Below are 20550 nucleotides of genomic sequence, written 5' to 3' on the forward strand. Positions count from 1 at the left end.
ACAATGCTGACACTTCATCTTTCCACTTCTAATCTTTGCATTTATTTTCACCGGTGTACTTTGTTTTACAATCTCCCTTGACTGGAAATTCCTTTACTTTTGTCCTACAAGTGTTGACAGAGAATAGACATTAAGTACACGTCAGGATCCATGAATCCGGTCTTGCAGGATAAAGTCTCCGTCTCGTTAGTTTTTCTTGCAAGAAAGTTTGCTATTTCTCTGAGAAGCAACACAAACAAATCAAAAAAGAAAATAAAATGAAAAAAAAAAACAGTTGTCTCAAATTTCCTTATAAACATGTCCAATAATTTACTCTGTGGGTTTAGTGTCTATTCCAGTATCCCTTTTCCGCCCCACTTGATCATAGATTCATTTACAAAATCCTCATAAAATATGTATTTCAATTTCTGTTTATTGTAAAGCACATAATTACACGAGTACCTCTGATCCATCATATAAACATTTATTGAGTACTCTTCTAGGCAATGAAAATACACACGAAAGACGCAGTACCTGTCCTGAAGGACTTCTAGTGGGAGTGAGAGGCAAGGGTGGGAATTAGAAAGCAACAGAGTAGATACACAATTCAACTAAACAGGGCAAAGCGAGCCCAGAGAATGCACTCTAAAATGTGGGAGGTGCCAGGAGATCTGAAAAACACACCACATACATTTTATTCAAAACATGTCTTCCACTTCTATTTTTAATTCTTTTTCTCCCAAGCTCCAAAACCTCAATGAAAATAATGCACATGCAAGAAATATACAGAAGGGATTCAAAATCCAGCTCCAAAAAAACCAATTGAATGTTTCTTTTGAAAATGATGAAAAGAAATCTATATCCCAAAACTCAGCAGAAACCATGTTATTAATAGAAACAGGCATATGCGACCCTGGATAGTTCAATGTCTAAAAGAAACAAAAATCCTACAAAGATCTGACATTGCAAGGAGCTGATAATTTGCCCTGGCCTGCATACCCTGACAGGTGCAAATTGAAAGCAAGAACACCAGCATACTCCCCTTGTGGGATGATCTGGTGAGCTTCTCATCAAGCCTGGGCCGCAGTGTAATTTCCCATTGCTAAGCATTGTGTGGCATGCCACACACCATCTCTATAGCAGACTTTCTGGGAAACTCAGTGAAAACTGCTATTCTGAAAACTTTTTCATCCTAGGGGAACAGTCTGGAACAGTTTCATATAACGGCAGTGACCTGTAAAATTAATTCTAAACAACTCATGCTTTCGATGTTCGAATCACAAAGGGCCAAATCATGTGCTTCATGATATTGTGCAGGCTTCCTGGATTTCAACTGTCTTTCCCCGAGATTGGGGGTCCACTCCAGCGAAGAAGCTGTGCTTCTCTTTTCATTTCTCATCTTTATTTACTGTGTTTGTGTCTATACTATATATCCAAAGGAGCACTCTTCTGTCCTGCTTCTGGGTCCTCTGGATATTCCTGGGGTGAGCAACTTTCGAGGTTAATGAGAGAGGAGCAGCAGAACAGGACATATAAGGGGCATTCAGTATGGAAATGGATGGTGATGCCTCTTTGTTTCCTTAGTGGTGCTGATTTCCTTCTAGAAATAAAATATGTAGCTCACAATTTCATGGATAAGATTAGTCATCCAAACATTAACTTTAATTTGTGTAATAGTGAGTCACTTTCATATTTATCCTATTGGACAGTTAAATTTAGAAAACTAAATAGAATTTCGAAAAGCAGAGGGACAGTGGAGGCAATTTGAGGTATAATCAAGAGATAAAGGAAGCAACAATGATATAGTGGTTGGAAATATGAGATTTGAGCTAGCATAAAATTAATGCGTAAATAATCTTCAAAAAAGGTCGAATCTAGAAGTGGTACAATGCAGGGTACATGAAGTTTGTATGCAAGAGTGATCAATAAAATCCACGAGCAATGGAAATAAAGTCTAAGTTTTTGTTGGGACAAAATATTATTAAATAGTAATAATAATTTTTCAGGGATGTCTTGAAGACCCCTGGTGTATATAAGGAGTGAGGTCAAGAATATGCCCATGGCTGTAAGCTGGTCATGGTCCACAGATACAAAAGAAGACAAGGGGGGAAGAACAAGCAGGAAAATAGTAACTCATGTTAGGAAAAGAAAGGATTTGACATGGATGAATCATGGAGATGATCAGGAAATGAGAGACACCATTATACCTATGAGGGAAAGAAAAATACCATGCCGATTCTCATTCAATACAGGAAATCAGGAAGGTGGGGCAGAGGGATAGCAACCTTTTTCAGGTCAAGGAAGAAATTGCGGTGCTACTTGTGGAGACGGTGATATTGACAGGTTCAACTCTCTTCGTGGATGTGGAGGAGAATTTCAGCTCTGAACATGCTGAATTTTAGAGGCTGATCGAAAACCAGAACACAAGTATGAAGACGCTGTGTGATGTCAGTAGCCACCAGCAGAAGCAGCGCAAGCGGGAGGAGAGAGTTCTGTTTCCTTCCCTACTCAAACCAAAATTTTATGAAAATTTGTTGAAGGATGGATATTTCTGAGCCTGGAATTTCTGAGAGACAAAGGTGTTACTTGAATCCAAAGTTTGTTTCAAACATCTGACCCAGGTGCTTGGTCTTTGATACGCTAAATAATTTGTCTACTTGACCTAAAAACATATTTTGAGTTAGAAGGCCATGGTCAAAAGGTGAGTTTTCTTCTTCTTACACAATCTTGAGGCCAGCGTCAGTCCTCTGGCTTAGATGTTTATGTTATTGAGGATGTAATTTCTCAATCAAAACTTCCAGGGTAAGGAACTGCATGACTTCAATGATAAACACAGAATTAAGACCAACAATTTTCCACCTGGTTGCATATGAAAACAAGTGGGGAGTTTTTCAAAACTACTAATCCCAGGTCAGGAGAATCAGTGTCTCGCTGACGGGCGTCTAGACATGAGTGTCTGTCAAAGCTGTCTGGATAGCTTTGATACTGTTGCTGTTTTTTTTTTTTTTTTCTTTAAGATTTATTTATTTTTACTGGAAAGTCATATATACAGAGAAGAGAGACAGAGAGGAAGATCTTCCATCCAATGATTCGTTCCCCAAGTGACCGCAACGGCCAGTGCTGTGCTGATCCAAAGCCAGGAGCTTCTTTTGGGTCTCCCACACAGGTGCAGAGTCCCAAGGCTATGGGCCATCCTCGACTGCTTTCTCAGGCCACAAGCAGGGAGCTGGATGGAAAGTGGAGCTGCCAGGATTAGAACCGGTGTCCATGTGGGATCCAGACTCATTCAAGGTGAGGACTTTAGCTATTAGGCCACCGAGCCAGGCCCTGCAGTTTTGTTTTTTAAAAGATTTATTTTATTTATCTTTTTATTGGAAAGACAAATATACAGAAAGAAGAAGAGACAGAGACAAAGATCTTCAGTCAGTGGGTTCACTCCCCAATTGGCCACAATGGCCAGAGCTGAGTCAATCTGAAGCCAGGAGCCTGGAGCTTCTTCCAGGTCTCCAAATGCGTGCAGGGTCCCAAGGTTTGGGCAGTCCTCTACTGCTTCCCCAAGTGACAAGTAGGGATCTGGGTTGGAAGCAGAGCATTGAGATAGGAACTGGCGCCCATACAGGATCCTGGTGGATGCAAAGCAAGAATTTCAGCCAATAGGCTGTCATCCTGGGACCTGTTACAGTTTTGGAATCACCAACAAAGGGAAATTAATGACACCAGAAATTTAGTTATATTTTGAAACTGCCATCGGAATTTTAAAAACATTGATATGTTTGAGTTCAATCTCAGAAATTTTAAGCATTAGGGCTGTGGAAAGGTTTCCAAGTGATTGTATTATGCAGCCAAGTTGAGAAATGCTGAGGTAGTTTTCTGGAAGTCCAACCGTGGAGTTTGCAGCTTCACTAACTACTTCATATGCTTGCTGATAGCTTGCTTAGAGGGCAGATGCTGGACAGCTGTGTGAGAGTGCCCTGGGTATTTTTGGTGTCAGCAAAAAATGAACTCAACTGTTTAGTTAACTTTTGATCCTAGCAGTTTTCTTGCTGGTAATAATGATGTCAGGGACTGAATAGCATCATTAAGGTTTTGAGATTCCAACCTGAGTGTGCATCATTGGCAGGTGGAAAGTTCATGTTTGAACTTGTAAAGTTGAATCAATTTTGAACTCGTTACAGAGACAATAAATGTCAATTTCAGATGCTTCTCAGGGAGTTGGCGGTGGTGTGGGGGAGCAGAGAAGCTCTTCCCAGCATGCTGTCACGAAATTCAATGTCTACATTCACAAATGGTTGGCAGTCACTCTAGTTAACTACAGGGAAACTTGGGATTTTGTTAGGGATCTTCTCCAATAGCCTGAAACTGGTACTGTCCTCACCCCAGATTTTTTCTAGTTTGTACAGCAACATTATTTTGAATATTTTTTAACAATGTGATACAAGTATTTGGTTTTCTTGCTTTTCTTTTTTCCTCTTTTTTTTTTTCTACCCAGATTTCATTTAATTCACTATACATCCATGTATAAACGTGTTTCTGGACTCCAGCTTTCCTCTGCCTGGAATGCCTCTCCATTAACATACTCCTTGACATAGGGTCTGCTCAGGTCACAGCTTGTCTTTGAATTTCCTTGTCTCTGTTCCACAGCAATCCCATCCTCCTTTGAACCCTAGTAGCTCTTCCCTGCTCCAGTATCTTATCACATCACCTAAGCATCTCTGTTGTGACTTTTCTTCTCAATTAGTTTGATGTTCTTGAGAGTGGAGGTGAAGTAAGGCCAAGTTCACATCCTCACCCAGGATAATGCCCAACATATAGTAGATGCTTGATTAATTGGTGTCCAATGGTGAGTTATTTGGTTTCTGCTCTGTGATTTGGGACAAGTTCCTTAACCTCTCTAAAGTTGACATTTTTTTAATGTAGTTTGGCAATCCACATCTTCTAGCAGATTTAGAGATTTAATGGGTGTGGATTATTGGTACATATGAAGCATTTGGTAGATGACTGAGGGGTATTAAATAAACTGAAGCAAGGAAGAGGGTCAGGTTTTTCTAATCAAGGAGAACAGTAGGTGGCAAAGTATACAGGGCAGGGGCAGGAGAGGGACATCTGATTTCAGGAAAAAGGCCCCATTATAATTTTATCTGAGAATAGCCCAGGGTGATGCAAGCCTTGCAAAGTCACAGAAGCTGTTTTCTAGATGAAGAAATGATGAGTAAGAGATCCAGAGGCAGGATGCTTGGCACAGTAAACAGTTAGCAACCAAATGGGAGAATGCCAGGATATTCTTTTCTTTTTAAAAGATTTATTGATTTATTTGAAAGGCAGACTTATTGAGAGTCAGATATGGATAGCTGGAGAGAAAAAATAGTTTTCAGTGGTGCTGGCATTGTGGGAGAGCAGGTAAAGTTACCAGCTGTGAGATGGCCCAAGAGACTCATCCTGTCTGCTCCACTTCTGATCCAGCTGCCTGCTAATGCATCTGGAAAGAAGAGACCAAGTCCTTAGCACCTGTGACACATGTGGGAGACCTGGAAGAAGCTCCTGGCTCCTGGCTTCGGACTGGCCAACCTCCAGACTTACGGCCATTTGAGAAGTAAGCCAGAAGGTGGAAAATCTCTCTTTCTCTACATAAAACTGCCTCTCAAACAAGCAAATCTTTAAAAAGTAGTTTACAGGAGCCACCATTTTTTTTTTTTAATAACAGATGAAGGTCCACATTTTTTAAATTAGCTATTGATTGCATTCTGCATTGGGGAAACTCCAAAATATAAATAACACAATCAATGGTTGTGTTCTAGTCTTAATTGTGAAAGGCCACACAATGCTTTAGTGATTGAAATATATGAGAAGTTCACGGATTATGAAATTAAAAGATGAATTTATTTGGATGCACGCATTTAAAAGTCACGCATAGGTTTCTCTATGTGTTCTCTGAACTTGTTGAAATTTTTCATATGTGCGAACTTGAATCTTTTGGCATCAAAATTAACTTACTTTCTAATTCCTTTTCCCATGAACTTTTAAAATTACCCTCCTATGCAGCTGGGTGGACGGTCAACATTCTGTTAATAGGATCGCTGGTTACATGGAGGATTAAAATTCTTCAGGTGATAATACAGTGGCACCGTGCATAATGAAATTGCCTGTTCTCATTTCTCTGTGTTCACTTGCCAATAAGTTCTATCACCAAAACAATGTCCTGGGGCAAACTCTCCACCTGGGGAGGAACAGCACAGAGGCTTGGCGTTGTCATTATCTCCAGGAAACTTCACCCAGCAGAGCTAAAGGCAATAATTCATGTGTGGCTGCTCCTCCCTCCTCAAGCCATTCCCCATGCAGGGACTCCCTGAATTCATAGGGAAGGCAAACAGAAGCATTGTTTTTAAGTTTAGCCATGGTAGAATATACATTTGTATATAGTGTCAAAAATACTCACTGCACAAGTCATGTAACTGGAACCTTTGCTTTTTTTTTTTTTTTTTTTTTTTAAAGAAAGGCTCCTGAAATCACCACCATAAGTTTCTGCCTATATTCAATCACGGTGATCCGGTTGGGGGTTACCACAGGAAGAGTGAATTTTGTGTTCTGTGTGTAAAACAACAGTAACTGACGCATTTTTCTTAGATGATTTATAGGCAGCTCAGGAAGAAATGAAGAGCTTAGCTCTTGGGAGGCAGATTTGTAAGCAGATTGTTTGCGTTTGTATTTGACTGTATGATTTACTTACATGAGCTTGAATAAATAGCTGATACTTTGGTTATAGGGTTCCTCATCTGTAAAATGAAATAATAATAGCTAAAAAAAAAAAAAGGAAAACCTCTTTCTCTTCAATATATGTTTAAGATAAACAGTTCAGGGCCCAACACGGTAGCCTAGTCACTAAAGTCATCATCTTGAACACGCTGGGATCCCATATGGGTGCTGGTTCTAATCTCGGCTGCCCAGCTTCCCATCCTGCTCCCTGCCTGTGGGCTGGGAGAGCAGTTGAAGACAGCCAAGGCCTTGAGACCCTGCATCTGCGTGGGAGACCTGGAAGATGCTCCAGCTGCTGGCTTCGGTCAGCTCAGCTCCAGCGGCTGCAGCCACTTGGGGAGTGAATCATTGGACAGATTTTCCCCTCTGCTTCTCCTTCTCTCTGTAAATCTGACAATTCCAATAAAAAGAAATACAAATCTTTCTATAAAAAAGATTAATAGTTCATAGTTTCTACACAACAAATTGGGATAAATTGGTTGGCGAATTTGATGAAGAAAGTAAAGGTTGGAGAGAGTAAAAGTTGCATCTTTCAATAGCTTGTTTTATATCTGCATTCAGATTATACTGAAGAAATGAAATGCAATGTCCCACAGACAGCTTACTTATGGCATCTGGTAACATTTCAGTATCTACCATTCAAAAATAGACAAAAAAACAAAGATGAATTTAATGCTTCTGGTGAGATAGGATGGAGAAAAAGCACTAAATAAATTAATTTTCTATTCATATGTATGTACAAAACATTGTTGAATGAATTTAACCAAATAATATAAAGCAAGTGAAAAGTACTTAAGTGTTTTATATATCTTGGCTAATTTTTGTTGCATTTATATATTTACATAAATGCATCTTAATAAATTTAATACATAATTTTAGCACATTTTATCTATTTATTATTATTACATTTATTTTATATTTAAAATCATACTGGGAAACATACTTACTGATTAACTATTATATATGGAGTCACTTTCAAGACATATGGAAATGACATAATCAAATAGATCTATGTCTTTCTTAAATATTTCATGTAGTTGGGAGGAAATGCTGGTGGATTCTGTCATTTCAACCATCATCGCCAGAAATCATCACAGATGGTCACCAGAGTTGAGCTGGGACTTATTCTAGATCCAGAGGGAAGAACGCCACCTGCTGAACATCCAACTTCAGAATTTATCTCTCCATCATGAGAATTTAATGATCATAATAAACTTAATAAGATGTAACACTTTATAATCATTAATTAGTTAATCTACAAAACATCTTTGTGAAGTAGAAAAGGGTCATTACCTCCATTATTATTTCTTACTCATAGCATTCATAGGGACTGCAGTTGACATTTAGGCCATGTCTACCCAACGTCAAATGTTCAACTTCCGTGAGTGACTCAGGGAAATTCCTTCTGGTGATAACCACTGGGACTCACTGAACGGAACAGGTGCTGCAGAATCTCAGTGCATTTCTTGTTGTCATCCTGTTGTACAGATATATAGACCATTCATCTCTTTCATGCATGTTTTCTCCATTTGTGCTTACCAAAGGCTACCTACTATCATAGCAGAAAAGGCTTTTTTTGATTGTGTTTAATAGTAAAAAAAAATATGGATATCTTTAAATGGTTTTATCTTCTGTTCCTCTTATTTTTCCCGAAGGTAGGAAGAGTTCAATGAGTGTTCAAATGTGTTGATATTATGTCACAATTCACTATCAACAAATATATAAACATTGGACCGCAACTTTATTGCATTGATAATGACAGCGCTGGGTTAAAGTCATTTTATGACAGCTGATGCTTCAAAAACTCTGCCTTTTCTGAATTTTTTTCAAGTCCAAAATTCCAAGGTAATTCTCCTATGTACCAAAGTCAAGGCAGAAACCTTTGGAAATAGAGTGCAGTATGGTCAGCATACTAGTTCTTCTCCATTAAGTCTTAACTAATTCATTCATTCATTTTATCTAATTCATGTAACCTATGTATAATAAAGACCTTTGAACCAGAATATGTGTCTAATATTGAAAAAAAAACCCAAAATAATGAGTTCAACTTATAAACACTTCTAGAAGGTTAATCGATAGTGCAAGGTGAATGCAGCAAAATAGTGGTGACAAAAACTAACTCAAGACTCATTATAGTTAAAATTTGGGTGTCTATTTTGATACTTACTGGGCACATAATGTTGGAAAAATTATTTTGCTCCCTTGAGCTGATGCTTGCTCATGTTTATAACTTCTCTGTCATGCTGTTTGGGAAGGGTCAGATAAAATAATAGTTGAAAAATAGCTGCTATGTTGTTAGCTGCAGTATTAATAAAATTAGCATTTTAAAATAAAACTGGTTCCCTTGAACTGAATTTTAGTTGAAAGCAAATCTTTTAATCTGACCTAATATGTTTTCAAGTCAACAGCCTCAGTTTCCCTTTTTACCTATTATATAATAAATGCAATTTTTTCAACAGTTTGTTCTTGATTCACTAGATGGCTGCCTGACACATGAATAGGCCCCGCTGACACAATGGGAGGAACTTCTTTCAGCCCAGCTGCCCAGTAGACCTAGGATCCCTTGCCATCACAACACTACACAAATCCTATTGGCTTTGTGGGCATCAGGTGTTGTTTAAGTGGAATTGCCAAACAAATCCAGCAAGCATCTGGTAAACTAACTTTTCTTGGCAACCTGTGTATTGTCCACTATTCTTTCTTTCAATTTTTGCTCCCATAAGAGGCTTACACAGCAGGGGCAATAACCTTCTTGAGAACATCGATCCATTCAACAAAACCAGAAGCTCTCTGGACCCTTTCAGGCTTTGTGGGATAATGGACACCTGTTGTCCAATTCTCTTTCTGCCATTTAGCAGTGGTGCCTATGGCAGGGACACTGTGTAGGTCACCTTGAACCCTGCTAAACCACAGAGAGGACTCTTTCCTGACAGAACACCCTTTGCTCACTTCCTCATGGACTCACGTTATTTTCCCAATGGGAGTGACACCATCATTGTTCCTAATCTTGTATCCATGGCATTGTGATTCCACTACTAGAGTGTTTCTTTATGCTCTACCTAGAATTTCTTAAGGCGATTCATTCTCTGTTATCATGTGGGTGTAGTAAACTTAAAAAGTCTGCTTCTCACTTGCTTATTGATTCATCTGTGGTGGAGTGTTTTGAATAAGACAATACAAATAATTTATAGACTGCAAAATATAGCCTATCCACGCTTCTCTTATTCTCATACTAACGTGATAAAAATTTCATATATCATTGTCATTAAGAGCAAATGAAAGGTATGATTCTAATTAAGTACACTCTTCTGTTATGAGACATAAATAATTAAGTTATTATAACATGTTTGTCTTGTGTTTACATTTAAAAACAGTAATTCCTCTAACGTCATGAAATATTTTCATTTCATGTGTAGTTGTGTTTTCTAAGGTGGAGATATAAAACAAGGTAACGAGGCATATAAGGCATAGAGTATGGAGCACCCAAGTTTGGGTCTTCTTGTCACCAGACCCTAGTTGGGTGAACTTGGCATGCTGTTTAACTTACTGTTGCCTCATTTTCCTCATCTGTAAGATGAACATTAAAATTATGAAAATTAAAAAATAATGAATGTAACTATTTAAATTATTGTTATGTGTTTTCAAAATAAATATAATTTTTGAACTTTAATTTTCTGCTTGAATTGAAACTTCGAGTCCAAGTAACTCATTTTTAAAACTTGTTAGTAATAGATGTAGAAAAGTTATTAATGCTTGTGGATTTGTATTATTAATCAATTATTAGCTTTCTTAGTAATTGCAATGTTTTTTTTTTCAGTTGATTTTAAGTTTTCCAAAGAACTCAACTATGTAATGATGACACATTTACTTTATTTCTGAAATTTACTATTTCTTTTTTTGTGTGTATTATCACAGTGTTTAGAGCTTCAGTAACAAATTTGATCACAGTAGTATCAGACATATGTGGTAGTATATGTTTGTTCACAAATATTAGCTGCTCCTCATTAGGCATTACGTTTTTCTACTTAACTGGTGTTAATGTTGGTCATATAAATAGTTTCATGGTATGTGACATATTATTTGAAAGAAGTTCTAAATGCTAGATTTGATACATAATGCTGTCCTTTCCCTTCCACTAGTGTTCACCAATACTTAGATGGAAGTCACTGTGTTATCTTGAGTCTTGAAGTGAGATTTCACAGAGCAAAGTGGCAGTTGACCCATGATAGGCATGTATATGAGCAAGGAACATGTCATCCTAAGACACTGAAATTTGGGGATGGTGTGTATGTGCCTGTGTGTGTATGTCTCCTTAGTTTAGTCTTTTCTTTTTAGTAATTCAATTTTCAGGCTTTTAGATGCCATTTAACCAGGATTCTTAAATTTCTTTTTTCTCTTCAGACAAAAAAAAAAAAAACAAAAAACAAAAAACCCACAAAGCAACAACCAACAACCACAAAAAAAAAAACCATATTCCCAAACAATGAAGCAAGTGCAATATCATTCTCATTTCAAGTGAGATATAGTATAACAGGACTAGTCACACATTGACAAGATGAGAAAACTGAAGATAAAGTATCATACAACTGAGGTTCTCCAAAGAAAAAAAGAATTATTTTCTGTATCAATATGTTTTTAGAAAGATTTATTTGCTTTTATTTGAAAGGCAGGTTAACAAAGAGAAGGAGAGAGACCTTTTCCATCTGCAACAGCTGGAGCTGAGCTGATCTGAAGTCGGCACCAAGGAGCTTCTGCATCTTTCATGTCTCCTATGCAGGTGCAGGGGCCCAAGGATTGAATCACTATCCATTGCATCCCCAGACCACAGGCAGGGAGCTGGTTCAGAAGCGGAGCAGCTGGGATATACACTGGTTCCCATATGGGATGCTGATGCCACAGGCAAATGATTAGCTTGCTATGCCACTGTGCTGGTCCAATCACTTTCACTCTTATATTTTCTTCTAAATTCGTTATTGTAGAGGAATAGTTGTTTCTGTGGTCTTATTCAGGCATCTTCCCTGAACTGCATTTAAGAGATTTTAAAAAGCTCTGTGGTTATTTTTTGGGAAGGAGAAGTAAGGGATTTTTAAAATTATTTTTTCACGGGAAGAGTTTTCAAATTTCCTCTAGTAAATATATACACCACTCTTTGTAACTGGGATTTAAAAATCCTTTGCAATCTCACCAAGAATAAGTGATTAAAATGGTGTAGAATTGAGGCACAAACAGACAAGATAAAAACAGGTGCAGTAAAGAAGTGATGGCAGTTAAACAGGTCGCACAGGCTAAGGCTGGAGCTGTATGAGTATGAACGGGAGTTTGAGCTAGAGTGTCTTTGACTTGTGCTGGGGAAATATGCTTTGGCAGAATATGGTGACGGATCTAAAGTTCTGGTGAAACTTTAGATAAGGACTTTGAGGGAGAGAAAGAGTTTAAGATTACAGCCAGAGTTTGACTGTGGAGTTTGACATAGATTATGCCACACATCACTGAGATAAGAAGATACAGTGAAAGGAAAGAGAGGAGTAACTTATTCACATGGAGGCAATCTTAACAGGGAGATGACTGGGAAAGTATGGACCACTAACTGCTAACTTTGTTCTTTGTCAGACTGCATGAGAGAATTTCGGTGGGCGCTAGGTTGTTGCTGCTCCTTACCTCCAGCAACAACTTGAGAAGAACTCATCTGTTTCGGTAGGACATTTGTGAATGTTTTCTGGAAATACTCTTTTCCTCTGGTCAAGCGTGTTGGAGGAAACTGCTTTTCTGTCTCCCCAGGCTAAGCTGGTAGCATGTAGACAGCTGGGTTTACTGCCTTTTCCTGTCATTGCATTTATGTGGGCAATACGGAGAATATTTGGGATTAACTGGCTTTGGCCTCTCTGTTTACTTCAACCATCTGCCTCGTTTCCATAAACATTTTTGACTGAGGGTCATGATCCTGCCCTTCATTTTGAAATATTTAATAGGTGTTTCTTCCTTTAAGGGTGTGGTAGAGTTTCTCAAGTATCAAAATGAAGTTGGTTACAGCCCATCTGTTAGGTATGCACTGACTGATCTTTGGGCTTAACACTTGAACACTGTGTGGAAAATGGGGAATGCAAGAATTCAAAACTTTCTTCTGGGATCAGGCACTTAGATTTACAGAGCTTCAATTGCTTTATCTATAAAATAATGAGATATATAATTACTCAATATTACACAGTTGGTCTTGTGTTTGAATATTATTTAACAAGTAAAACTGTCTAACTCTCCAAAGTAATGCATATAAAATGTGAGCACTTCTTATCATTTCATAATTATCTCCTAATCTTTTTCTCCGTTTTCCAGCCCATTACAGTATGTTCAAGAATGACTTCCTAAAATGGAGAAGCTTGAACTGGCTATAGAGAATCATGGGGAGCAACAGAAATATATTCCTTCTAGTGGTTTGTGTGATTGGCAAATATTCAGCTAAAAGTGGAGCTAAGCAGGACTGCTATTTGTGAATTTATTTTTTTAAAGGATTTTGTTTGTTAACTGATAGAAAATGTTTACGAAGTCTTTAGGCCCATCACATTCAAAGAGCTCCAGGGCTTGTTATTTACTTGTTTTTGTTTTTCTAAAATTAAATCTTTAAAAGTGGCTGAGAGAGAGAAAGAGAGTGACAGAGGGAATTTTGCATTTAATGAAGTTTGCAACCTGCATATACAAGTATCCCATTGTTCTATCAGTTCCTCATGTCTTTTCCTTTTGGCTTTCAAATGTGCAGATATTTTACATTTTGTATGATTTAGCTTATTATTTAGCATTAGGTTTTGCATAGACGTTTAACTCAGCTTTCCTTAATGAGTTAGGAGTTGGGAAGTAAGAGCTAGGTTCCCAGTTCCTCCATGAGTCTAAAACATTTATCTATTTTTCTTTATTAAAATTTGTATATTTTCTTTAACCGGCTCAAACCATCTGGAATTACCTTTTCTTTAAGATATAAACTTCCATTTTCCTCCAAAAAATTAAAGTATTTTTCCTAGGATGATGTGCTTAATAATCTTCATACAGGTGTTTTTTCACATGCGTCTATCTCCTCACTTCATTCTACTTAAAACTTTGTTCAGATCCTCTTGTTTTGTCCCAGTCCCTGTCATCTTCTATCCCTTTGCCCTATTATTTTCCATGTTATGCTTTCATCAGTTGACATTGCACTTACTGTTGTTGCATACTGTCCCTTTGTCATGTATCTTGTTCCTGAGACTGTATATGCTGTGAGAGCAAGGAATTTTGTGTTTAACATTGGACTTCAATGCTGCAGTGAATACCATCCTACATTCGCATATGGCTTTTGGATAAGTGCACACCTAATTCAATTTTCATGGCTTTCATCACATCTGATCTTGCAAATACTTTTCTCCCTTATCCTTCATTTTTTCTTCTTGCATACAATGGAGATAAAGATGAAATAAATGACTTACTTTACTGTCATTCTTCTTTTGGGAAGCAGAGTTAAATTGTCACCTATTCTAGATTCCTTAGCTTGTGTTTTCCAATGACAGAAGCTCTGAAGAGAAATAGTTCACTAAAATTTAATATCTTTTTTCCATAGATTGATAAAATAAATGATATTGAGCAATTTTATTGTTTTCCATAGTTTTATGAAAACAAAAGCAGCAAACACTTTTCTTTCTATTCTCTGCAAGCTCCTTGCAATGTAGTGTTATTCTAAGCTGATATGGTCTTACTTAGTTTTACTTTCCTTTCTCATAGAAACTATCTGTACCTAGAAACAATCTGGCACTTAATAGTACTTTTGCCCCTACCACTCTCAGACATGTAAATCATGAAAGGAAAGGAGGAAATGGTATGATAGTCCTTGTACTGTTAACAGGCTGTTAAGTGGAGACCTAAATCTATCCTGAACTCCCTTATGCTTTCATGGACTGTTTTGAAAAGCTGTAAGGAGTTCCCAATTGGAATTCCATTTCATTGCTGTCTAAGGCTAATTGGCTTTATATTATCAGAGCTGTGTGTTCACAATTGAGTGTACTTCGGCAAGAGCGCCATACTCCATGCTGCAAAGAATTGCATGTAACTTACTAGAAGTCAGATTTAGGTTCCCAGCAGAATTGTGTCTTCGCTTTTCTTATACCTTGATTGAGGTCTGAATCACTAATTCATCTTATTAATTAACAGAATTGGCTTAATTATCAACTTAAATTTGGCTCAGGTATCCAGAGACCTTAAGACGATGCATGTAAATGTTGTAAATCAGTCATATCCATGGCATGGACCCTGGCATTCTTTTTTTTTTTTTTAATGATTCATCTATTTCTATTGCAAAGTCAAATACACATAGAGGAGAGACAGGAAGGAAGATCTTCCATCCGATGATTCACTCCCCAAGCAGCCACAATGGCTGGCACTGAGTCAATCCAAAGCCAGGAGCCAGGAATTTCTTCTGGGTCTCCCGCACGGGTGCAGGGTACCACCAAGTCTTTGGGCCATCCTCAATTGCTTTCCCAGGATGCAGGCAGAGAGCTGGATGGGAAGCGGGGCTGCTGGGATCAGAACAGGCACCCATATGAGATTTCAGCACATCCAAGGTGAGGACTTTAGCCACTAGACTACTGTGCCAGGCCCAACTGTGGCATTATTGAATGATGTGTCTTCTCATGATGGAGCACCATCTTTACCAGACAAGGTGATGGTGATGCTCAGGAGAAAGGCTTGCTTATTCTCTCCAAAGAAAGATCTTTTGCCTTGGACATAGTGCGATGGTTCAGTGGCTAAATCCTTGTCTTGCATCTGCCAGCATCCCATATGGGTGCCTGTTCACATCGCAGCTGTTCCACTTCCCATCCAGCTCCTTGCTGTGGCCTGGGAAAGCAGTGGAGGATAGCCCAAAGCCTCAGTACCCTGCATCCACCTGGGAGCCGAAGAAGAAGCTTCTGGCTCCTGGTTTCAGATCAGTTCAGCTCCGGCTGTTACAGTCATTTTGAGAGTGAAACAGCAGAGGAAGATACTCTTCTGTGTCTTTCCATCTCTCTGAAAATCTGTCTTTCTGATAAAAACAAGTAAATCTTAAAAAAAAAAAAACTGCCTTGAAAAATCAAAATGATTGAATAATAGGCAAATCTGTTCCTGCAAAACAGTTGCTTTGATTGTTTTTGGAAAAAAAAGCAACATTTAGAAAATTTTATTTCTTTTTTATGATAGAAAGAGAGAATGGGGAGCAGGAGAGGAAGAGTGAGCAAGCGTTCTCTCTGGAATGTTCACAATGTCCAAGTCTGGGCCAGGCTGAAGCCAGGTGTTGATAACTTTATCAGGAAGCCAAAGACGTAAGCCATTTCCCAGTGCCTCCCAGAGTGCACGTTATCAGGAAACTTGAATCACACACAGTCCCAGGACTGAGGCCTAAGCACCCCATAGCACCTTGCCGGGTAGGCTAAAAACAATGCTCTTCATATACGTTTGTAAATAGATGCTCTCCTCCAGCTTTCATCTTTGTGATTGGTAAAGAACTTTTAGATATGACATCAGAAACACTACTCACAAAAGAAAAATTGATAAATTAGATTTCATTCGAGCTAGTTTTATTTTTTTTTCTTCTAGACAAACATAGTTAAGAGGTTCAAAAGAGGGGCTAGCATTATGGCTCAATTGGTTAATCCACCACTTCCAAGTATCCAAATTCCACATGGGTGCTGGTTCATGTTTCAGCTGCTCCACTTTCCACCCAACTCTGTTTGTGGCCTGAGAAAATAGCAAAGAAAGCCCAAGTATTTGGGACCCTGCATCCACGTGAAAGACCTGAGGAAAGCTCCTGGCTCCTGGCTGCAGGTCTGCTCAGCTCTGTCTGTTGAGCTCATTTGGGAAGTGAACCAGCCTGTGGAAGATCTTTCTCTCTGTTTCTTTCTCAGTGACTCTACCTTTCCAATGAAAGTTTTAAAAAAATATATATTTTAAAAAAATAAAGCCACAGACCAGGTCAAAGTATCTGCAAATATTCAAAACATTTTAAGAGAAACTTAAAACATAGTATTTTTCTAGAAGAAACTATGGTTGAATAGAAGCAGTCATTGATATGTAACAGACAACATGTAATTGATTATAAAATAGTGGTATACCAACAATTCAGGCATTCTTTATTACTCTTGTAGAATCAGGGATGACTTCGTGAATCATAGAAATGAGTGTGTAAGAGGGGAAATCACACAAGAAAAGCCATGGCAGTCAGAGAAGACAAGGCATAACCAGAAAAATACAGGTGGTCTACTCTGGCTAATGCCCAGCAACACTTCCTTATCAATGATGGAAGGACGAGAATGCATACGCACCTCCTAAAATGCTGGAAACACACGCTTCAGTATTTCTACCTTCTAGTCCTGTGGCAAAACAGCAGCACCAACACTGATCCTTTTTTTAAGTGAAAGTTGCCCCCTGAGCGTGGACGCATTGGTTATGTGGAAGCACAGAAAACCATTGACGATCACTTAAGGCTAACTGAGGTGTCTGATGATTCACTGGAAACACAAATGTTAATTGCACTGTGATAAGCATAATAAACGAAACAGGGAAACTAATTAGAAAACACTTTAAGACTTTCAGACTTCGATTAGTTAAAAAGAAGAGAAAGAAACCAGGTTGCTTCGTCTTGTCTATAGGTAGATGGAGTCTATGATCCGAAGAGTTTTGAAGGAATCCACATATTTTGGGAAACAAGAGCCCTCTTAGGAGCTCATTTGTTGTTAGACAATCTTCATGTATTCCATTCTCCACAAGACGTGTGCCATCATGCTTAGATACACAGGGTCCATAAGCAGTCTCACTACTGCTTAAACATCTCCCACTTGAGAAAATTTCTGAAAGAATAAGTCCTTTTTCTAATGACCAACTACTGAAGTTAACTTTAAATAATATTAAGCTATGAGGAAGGTAAGACTATAAATCTATGCCTGTTTATACTAATGGACACATGTCAAATGTTGATTTTAACTGCTTGATATTTACTATAATAAGAGTAAGACTTTATGAAATAGAAAGCTGCCCCACTTTATAAAGTAATAGCATGAAAAAGCTTTCTGGAAAATTTATTTATTTATTTTGTGGCCTATAGTTCAGCATGTCCTCACATGCACATAGGTTCTCAAAACTCACTACTACGAGCAGGATACAGAACAGATCCAACACTCCAAAGAGCTCTCTCGTTCTGACTCTGTAGATAAACCCTCCTACTATAAAAGAAGAATGTATAAGTTAGCTTTCATCTAAGTTAACAATGCTTCACTCTTCAAAGGACACTGTAAAGAAACGGAAATGACAAGCTACAGATCGCAAGAAAATGTTGGCAAATGATGCCTCTGACAATGGACTTTACATCCAGAATTAAGAGTTCTCATAAACCAGCCCATTAAAAATGGATGAAATATTTGAATAGAGACTGTACCACGAAGACACAGAGAGGTAAATAGATAATTGAAAGTATTATTCATCATTAGGAACATACAAATCAAAGCCACAATGAGACACCATAATACATCCATTAGAATGGCTAAAAAATTACTGAAATATTGATATTAGTGGTGGTAGCTGTGGAGCAAGCAGAACTCTTACCTGGTTGTTGTTGAGTGTGTAAAATGGCAAGGCAATTCTGGGAGCATCCTGAGAGTGCTTTAAAATGGGAAACATGCATCTCCTAAAATCCGAGGAACTTGCCTTAGATATATGAAAAGTTAGGTTTACATGAGCATCTTTATAAGCATTGTTCATAATCACCCAAACTGTGAATAGATAAGCAAATTGTATTATATCCCTGTAAATGGAATACATGAAACAACATGGCTGAATCTCAAAGATGTTGAATGGAAGAAATAATGATCCTTTAATATTGGTCAGTAATCTCAACCTTTAGGGAGTACCTTATCACTCTTCTTATGAGATACCTTGCTTCTTCTTGTTCTCTCTTAATTTTTAGTTTTTATTAACATGAAGAGAGCAGATTTCATATTTTTCATAGGTATAATCCGATGAAGATATTTATACTTCCCTCCCTTTTCTCTCCGAGCCACGAAAGTCTTCTTTCCTTTTTTTTCTCTAAGGTTTGCTAAAACATAATTTCAGTCCTTTGTATAATCACAGAACCACAGTTTCATAGGCATGTAAACAAGAGCCAAAATATAAAATCACAATCCTATACATTTTTTTGGTATTCCATATAAACTAGCACATATAAGAGAAAACATGATATTTTATTTCACTAAGCATAATGGTTTCCAGTTGAACCCTTTGCTATAAAAGACAGAATTTATTCTTTTTGTGGCCAAGTAGTATTCCAGCACGCATATGTGCTACATTTGCTTTATCAAATCATTTGTTGATGCCATCTGGGTTGATTCAATCTCTTAGATATTGTGAATTGAGCTACAATAAGTGGATTAGGGTACCATTTCCACAACAGTGGATTAGGGTACCTTTTCTTCCAGATCACCACCAACATTTACTGATTTTTAATTTTTGCATGATAGCCGTTCTAACAGGGGTGAGGTGAAAGCTCTCTCTGGTTTTATCAGCATTTTCCTGATGGCTAATGATCCCATGCATTTTTTCATGTCTTTTGCCTATTTGAGTTTCATTCTTTGAAAAATGCCTGTTCAGGGCCTTTGTCCATTTCTTAGCCAGATTGCTTGCATTGTTTTTCTTTTTCTTTTTCTTTCACGATGTATCTCACTTCTGAATATCTCATTTGTGCACAATTTGAATATGTTTTGCTCTATAAGGTATCAGTCTAAATCTAGTGGTACAAAATAACTGCCATCTTATTATGTTCACTCTGAAAGATAAGGAATGGTTTTAAGACCACATTTTCTTCATACACCTTGTAGTTTACCTCACAACCATTTTTATCTTGTTTCTTTATCTTCAATATTTGCTATGTTCTCTTCAAATTGGTTAAAAGTTAACCTTTCCCACTTTTACCTTTTCCTCCAAATTATAGTAAAAACTGGAGTAAACCTGTAATTTGTATCTTTTAACCTTTTCTTTTGGGGTGTTAGAATATAGATGGTCATTCAACATTCTACCTAAAATTCTTCATGTTTTACTAACTGAATAAATTCAATACATTTTCTCCTTGAAAGTGTTGTCAAGCTTATGGAGGGAACCTAACCATGGCCCCTTTCTCCAGCTTCCCATCCGTGTCTTTACTCTTCTTTAAGCTGTTGTTGAGAACTTCCTTAAAGAACAAGTGGGTTTGGACCCCGCCCAAGAGCGTAGTGGTTAAGGTCCTTGTCTTGAGTGTACCAGGATCCCACATGGGCGCTGGTTCTAATCCCAGCAGCCTGGCTTCCCTTCCAGCTCTCTGTCTGTGGCCAGTCGAGGATGGCCCAAAGCCTTGGGACCCTGCGCCTGGAGACCTGAAAGAAGTTCCTGGCTCCTGGCTTCGGATTGGCTCAGCTCCAGCCATTGCAGCCACTTGGGGAGTGAATCATCGGATGGAAGATCTTTCTCTCTGTCTATCCTCCTCTCTGTATATCTGTCAGTCCAATAAAAGTAATATATATATATATATATGTATGTATATATTACTTATTTTTTAGATACTAATTATTTTTAAGATCTATATATCTTTATATATATATATATATATCTTAAAAAAAAAAAGAAAAGAACAAGTGGGCTCCTGTCTGCCAATGAGCCCTGAAATCAATGATGCAAATGTCAGCTTTTGTGATGGCAGAACCCACATCCAGGTCTCAAAATCAGCTCCTGTTATTGTTGTGTTTCACATTATACTAAAGAGGAATGCATGAGGATTCAATCATTTTATCATGTTTGTGGATTCTGTGAGTC

The sequence above is a fragment of the Ochotona curzoniae genome, unplaced genomic scaffold (genome assembly GCF_017591425.1).
Source record: "Ochotona curzoniae isolate NIBS_2020 unplaced genomic scaffold, NIBS_Ocur_1.0 scaffold_4683, whole genome shotgun sequence".
NCBI lineage: Eukaryota > Metazoa > Chordata > Mammalia > Lagomorpha > Ochotonidae > Ochotona > Ochotona curzoniae.